This window comes from Ambystoma mexicanum, chromosome 8, assembly GCF_040938575.1.
Source record: "Ambystoma mexicanum isolate Mex_15411 chromosome 8, UKY_AmexF1_1, whole genome shotgun sequence".
Lineage (NCBI taxonomy): Eukaryota > Metazoa > Chordata > Amphibia > Caudata > Ambystomatidae > Ambystoma > Ambystoma mexicanum.
Genome location: NC_090929.1, coordinates 1,722,681,928 through 1,722,687,927, shown reverse-complemented (window position 1 = coordinate 1,722,687,927; position 6,000 = coordinate 1,722,681,928).

Below are 6,000 nucleotides of genomic sequence, written 5' to 3'. Positions count from 1 at the left end.
CTGCTTAGAATCACATGCTGTGCATAGACTAGCGAGCAGTACCCGGAGTTGGAGGTGGGTTGTGAGAAGGAACAGTAGAGAAAAGATGTCTTAATACTACTGGCCCCACCTGGAATCAGATCTAGAATGAGTGTCTAGGCAATAGTGTTTTGTAAAGGTGTGTACAGAACTCCAGGTTGCCGCTTTACAAATGGACTCAAGAGGAACATTTGCAATGAATGCTATGGATGCCCCAGTGCCCCGAGTAGAATGTGCTCTAGGCTTGAAGGGCAGTTCTCTCTTAGCAAGAGAGAAACAGAGTGTGATGCACTTGACAATCCACCTTGAGATGGCTGATTTAGAGACAGGACCCCCTCTTCTACCAGCTGCGACTGAAACGAAAAATTGGTTTGTTTTGCTCAGTGGTCTAGTTCTTTCCAGGTAAACATGACTTCCCTGCGCACATCTAATGTGGTATTCTGGAAGAAAGTAGGCAGTTCTATTGATTGGTTCACATGGAACTTGGAAATAAATTCAGGTGCAAATCGAGGGTGAGTGCGCAGAACCACCTTCTCTCTGCTGTGAACTGTAACGGAAGGGTCTAGAACTGAAAGGGCCTGCAGTTCGCCAACTCTCCTTATAGAAGTGATAGCCACTAGGAAGGTGGTCTTGCAGGTAAGATCTTTGAGACTTGCCTTAGGCATAGGCTCAAAAGGAGACCTCATAAGTCTAGTCAAAACCACATTTAGGTCCCATCCAGGAGCCGGGTTAGAAATGGGGGGATGAATCTTTTTAACCCCTTCCATGAAAGCCTTAATAACTGGTATTTTCCACCATGACACCTTCTGTTGTGACGTAGTGTAGGCTGAGAGAGCAGCTAGGTGAACCTTCAGTGAATTAAAAACCAGGCCCGAGTCTAGCAGGTAAGCCAGTTACAATACAATGCGAGTAGAAGAGCATTCAATAGGATTAACGCCTTTGGAATTGCACCAGATGACAAAGCGCTTCCATTTACTGGAGTAGCAGTATCTGGTGTTAGGTTTTCTCGCCTCCTTAAGTATGTCCATGCATCTCTGAGGGAGTCTTAGGTGCCCAAACTCTATGACCTCAGGAGCCAGGCCGCTAAGTTCAGGGTTTGCGGGCATGGATGAAGAGTATCCCCCTTGTCTTGAGATAACATGTTGTACGGACAAGGCAGTTTCATTGGAGGAGATAGAGACATCTCCATCAGATGAGCAAACCAGGGTTGGCGGGCCCACATGGGGGCCACCAGTATCATTGTGACTGGCTCCTGGTGCATCTTGTGCACTATCTTGTTGAGAAGGGGGGCGGGGGAAAAGCGTAAACAAATTTCCCTAACCATGTTATCCAGAGACCGTTCCGCTTGGGTCGTTTCTGGGGGTACCTGGAGGCGTAATCTTGGCATTGAGCGTTCTCCAGAGTTGCAAACAGGTTGATCTCTGGGAAACCCCACTGTGCGAAAACATCAGACACAATGTCTTTGTGTAGTCGCCATTCGTACTCTACGGGCAGTGGAAGTCTCTGCTGAGCGCATAAGCTAGAAGATTGAGTTCCCCTGGAACGTGTTGCGACAACAGGAACATCTAGTGTTTGAGAGCCCATATGCAAATGTTTTGGGACCGCTTGGACAGCCCTGGAGATATGATAAGATATGATAGTTTATTTATATGGTGCCTATACACAATGTGTTTCGAAGCGCTTCAAGGCAAGGGAGGGAACAAGGGAAAATACAATTACATTCTTACAGGCCATGAACAGTAAGGATGTGAAATTAACTATCGTACTCGGCCTGACGACATTTCAGATAGTGCAAGAGCTAAGGCACAGATAAGGAAGGGAGGGAGAGAGTGGGAAGGAAATGGAAACAGACAGGCGACTACCGTACTAGGCCTGACAACATTTCTGGTAGAGCCGGAGAAAAACAAAAGGTGAGAGAGAGGGGTGCAGAAAGGGAGGGGGAAGAACAAAACAAGCGACTGATACTAGGCCTGATGACATTTCAGATAGTGCTGGAAGAGTGGTGGGGAGGAAAAAAACAGTAATGGGAGGGTGGAGGAAACAGACGAGGTTGCTATCATATTAGGTCCAGGGACAATTCTGATAGAGTAAGTGCATAGAAGAAAGTAAGGGGAGGAGATAGGAAAAAGGAGAAGGGAAAGGAGGCGAGAACAGAGAATAAACAGTCAAAAAGAGTGGAGAAGCAAGAGTGGAGAGCGAATACAATTGCAGAAGTCAGTAGTAACACAATGTTGCAAGGCAGGATACAAGATGAAGATGGGAACAGCTTGATTCAGGGCCACCATAAGTACAAGATGCAAAGGAAGTCCAGCTTGAGAGTTGAGAAAGGGTGACGCACCGTGAATGGATGAAGTCCATAAAATTAAAATCCAGCATTATCACAAGATGCTGATGGTGAAACCAGAATTTATCAGGACAGACTCCTGCAGAAGTAGGCTGGAGGAGGTTGAGGGGGAGCAGGGTAGAAGAATCAGGCAACACCTGTGTGCAAGAGGGGGGGGGCACAAGGGAACATCAGCGGGGGACCAAAGGGGGTGGAGATGGCCTGTGGGGCAGAGGGGGTAACACATGTTGGTGCATGGTTACCTGCTGTCTGAGCAGGGGGTCGGGCCCTGGGTCCTCCTGGTCCGAACAGGTCCCAACAGGAATTGCCCTTTTCTTCGTCTGTCCTTCACTGCAGACGCCCGGGAGAGAGAGACGCCCTTGATCTAACAGTCAAGAGCAGAAAGGAAGAGGAAGGGCTAAGAAGGTGGGTGGTGCTTAGGCAAGGTGACCTAGATCCACTTGCACCTGCCCCCCATCTGCAAAGGAAAAGAGGCAGGAGAGCTCCTTAAGTAGGAAAAAGAGCAGCAAGCAGGAAGGCACCAGGTGGGCGGGGCTTGCTAAGTGGTTTTAAAGGAGAGTGTGTGCACCCTTGCTTGTTCAACTAATACATGGCTGTGGTGCTGCCTGTGAGAACCAGGACCGTCTTCCACTGTAACCGTGTCTGAAAGGCTTTCAGTGCTTTGATTTATGTGGTTGGATGCTACTTCTGGGGACCACATGCCGTACACTGTCTGCTCAAGCAGGTGAGCCCCCCACCCCGTGAGATGCATCTGACGTGACTTCTACTGCGGGGGTGGTGAAGGTTTTCCCCTTCAAGAGTTTTTCCCTCGACCACCACTGCAGAGAGAGAACGAGGGCTGGCGAGACAAGCACCAGATCTTCCCATTATCTGCTGGCTTGACACCACTGGCTGCTGAGCCACTCTTGCATAGGACGCATGCGCAGACGCGCGTGAGGAACTAAATAAATACAGGACGGCATCATTCCCAACAGTCGCATGGCTTTACGTACCGTAACCTCTCGTCCGGCTACATACTGAGGGATCTGAAACAGCACATTTTGAACCCTCCCGTTGGTGGGGAAGACGAGGCCATCTTCTGTCCGAATTAGAGCCCCTAGGAACTGTTTGATTTGACTGGGGTCTAGGATGGACTTCTCGTTGATGGAGAATCTCAGGCTGAATAAGAGTTCTATCATCTTTTGGGTATTCAACAAGCATGTTCCGTAGGAATCCCCTGTTATGTGCCAGTCATCGAGGTAAGGGTAAACCGGAACGGATTCTCTGCACGGGCGCGCTGCTGCCACTGCCAGTACCTTCGTAAACACCCTTGGTGCTGAGGCAATGGCGAAGGGGAGCACTTTGAACTGATAGTGCTTGTCCTCTATCATGAACCTTCGGTATTTTCTGTGTGCCGGCAACATTGGAAATTGAAAGTATGCATCTTTCATATCCAGTGTTGCCATGTAATCCCCCTGTTTTAGCAGAGGGATTACCTCCTGCAACGTGACCATACAAAACTTCTGAAGTTTGACAAATTTGTTCGCTGGGCACAAGTCTAGCACAGGACGCATGGTGAGATCCTTTTTGGGTACAAGGAAGTACACTGAATAAATACCCTTGTTTACCTGTAGAAGAGGGACGACTTCTATGGCGCCCTTTTTCTGCAGGATCTCGACCTCTTGCAGCAGGATGCATAGGTGTTCCAGCCTCAGGCATCTTGATTGTGGAGGTCTGACTTGAGGTAGGCCGGCAAAATTCTATGCAGTTCCCGTTGGCGACGGTCTTGAGCACCGACTGGTCTGTTATCCCTTCCCATGCATGAGGGAAAGATGTTAAGACGTCCCCAGACCGGGGAGGCATGGAAGTGGACCTGGATCCGAGGGTAATTTCTGAACTGAGGCCGGGGAGCCTCTGGACTGAGGCCGGGGAGCCTCTGGGAGTGGAATTCCGGCCTCTACCCTTTCCATGGCGTTGTCCTCTAGGTGGATACATGGTGGTGGTGGTGTTGATCCTTGTCCTGAAGACCAGTTGTTTCCAGAACCATACTGGAAGCAATGAGAACCGCCCCCTCTTTGTTGTGAAGGCCTTCGGGTAATCTGGTTTAAGGATTTGAGAGTCTCATGTACCTTCTTAGCTGTCTCAAGGGCTTTGTCCATGGCATTGCCAAACAAGTTGATCTCCTCAAACAGCTTGTTTGTTAAGGCTGCTTGGGTTTCAGGCTTAAAACCAGAGTTCCTCAACCAGGCGTGCCATTTAAGTAGGGTACCCTGGGCCAAGGACCTTCCTGCTGTTTCAGCAGCGTCCAGAGTGTTCTTCAGAATATTGTGGTTGATTTGCTTGCCTCTCGATACAATTGCGAGCAGTTTAGCCTGCATTGGTTCTGGGACCTCTTGAAGGCCCTCTTGCAACAAATTCCACTGGCCATCTGAGCAGCTAGCCAACAGAGTGGTGGTGTTGGCTATTCGGGTGGAGAATGCAGAAGCAGTCGTGACCCTTTTTCCCAGTCCATACAACTTTTTGCCCTCTATCAGGTGGTGCCTCCCCTGTAGACAGGGGGACAACTGCCCTCTTTCTCGTAGTCTTAACTACTAGGGAATCTGGAGTGGCATGCCCTTTAATGTAAAGGGGGTCGGTAGGAGAAGGGCGAAACAACTTCTGTACCCTGGGATTAACCGCCCTGGCCTGGGCTGGAGTGAACAATGAAGGCGCTAGACGTCTCTTAATAGACTTCAGTATGGGAATGGCCTGACTGGCAGGGGACTTTTCCTTCAGTATGGCCTCTGCAAAGTCTGAATCTTGCACAGCCTCCTGTATGGCGATTTGAAAATGTTCAGCCGCCTTCCTTATGATGGCGTTAAATGCCATTTGATCATCCACAGGTGAGGCCTGACGGACTGGCGTGGTAGGAGGGGAATCCATACACAGAGCGTCCAGGGTAGGAGTAGGGGATGCCCATGGTTGTCTTCCCAATTGTCCATGGGATCAGCAGGATCATCCATAAGGTCCCCAAAGGTTTCATCATCCTGTACATAGGTATTGAAAGGCACCTCGTCATCTGTAAGGTCAGATACTTAGCCAAATGCGTAAAAGGAAGTTCCTCAAGAGGCCTCTTGGGAGCAAACCTCTCTGAGAATTCAACAAACTTCTCCAGTCTGTTTATGCACCCCTCAAACTTCTCCCTGGTCCATGATGATGAACTAGGAGGAGTCCAGGGGAGGAAAGGGATCTTCTTGACGAATTTTCTCTTCATACCGTCGAGATTTTCCTTCTAAAGTCTTGGATAAAGACACAGGGCTTTCAAAGTACCCTTTTTGAGGTTCCGATCGTTGTGACGTGTCTTCAGACGAGTCTTTAGGCCGTTCTGGACGGCTGTTTCCACAGTTCCTTTTGTTTAACCACCGAAGCGATCCTCGCGATTCTATTGCTGATGCTTGGGGCTTCAGGGAGGTGTGGCGGTTGAGCCGGTGGCTTTGTGGTGGATTTCTGCGCCATTGGGGCCTTAAGCAGTGTCGTAGCCTTTTTCTGAAGCGTCACGACGGCCGCATGTGATTTTGTGCTAGCGCCCTTACTTTTGGATTGCCCGGATACTTGCTGCTGATTGCAGATCATGAGGATCAGCACGCAACGCCGAAATATCCGACATGCACATTGGCGCT